Below are 915 nucleotides of genomic sequence, written 5' to 3'. Positions count from 1 at the left end.
TGTTGTATACAAGTGAATTTTTTTCTCACGGAATAATAATTTCAGTATTGATGAAGGCCTTCTAATACTTTTCTGAGTTATTTGTTTTCAGAAGCATTCAGAAAGCAATAGATGTGATAGTTTCGGAGGGGTTTTGTTTATTTTTACCAAAGTAGTAATTTAGAAAAACCTCCATTTATGTTTATTTTGTTACATTATTTCATTTTACTAGCATTCATTAAGCATCTTTAAATCAGGACACATACAATATTCAAGCTATTCTGTAAACTCCCTGGTAGCAGACATTTTGTCTTATTTACTATTAAATCCCCAGTATCTAGTACAATATGGTCTATGATAAATACAAGAGAGATATAATAAATCATTACTCATTTTTATAGAAAATTATGTTTTTATCACCCCGCATCCATGCAGCCATGCCTACTTCCCCTTGCCTCCTCCTCATGCCTTGCCTCCTGGCCAGTGGCCTCGTGCTACCCTGTTGTAAAGAGGAGTTCCTGCTGCTGCTGCTGCTGCTGCCATGTTGAGGAGTCCTGTCCACTGTGACACTGACAAGGAGAAACTGACCTTTGTGCTTGTGCACCGGCTCTGTCCATGGAGGTTCTGGCTTTCCCAGCTGCTGCCTGGAAATGCTTAGGTGCCAAGATGCTAAGAGTAGGATTTCCAGGTAAAATACAGGCCTCTCAGTTAAATTTGAATTGCAGACAAATAAGAAATTAATTTTTATTATCAGCACTGACCTTTTAAAAATTTTTCTAAATCTGGCAACCCTATTTAAGGAGTGAACTTTTATCAAGGAGATATAGCGCAAGATGAAACTAGTAGATAAATTCTCCCTACCTTTCCCCAGATGGGCTGTTCTAAAGTGCAACAATTCATAAGATCTTCATGAAAACATCCTCAAAGCCCTAGCAG

This window comes from Sapajus apella, unplaced genomic scaffold (assembly GCF_009761245.1).
Source record: "Sapajus apella isolate SASKATOON/1434 unplaced genomic scaffold, GSC_monkey_1.0 scaffold81, whole genome shotgun sequence".
Taxonomy (NCBI): Eukaryota; Metazoa; Chordata; class Mammalia; order Primates; family Cebidae; genus Sapajus; species Sapajus apella.
This window is presented reverse-complemented; position numbering follows the sequence as displayed.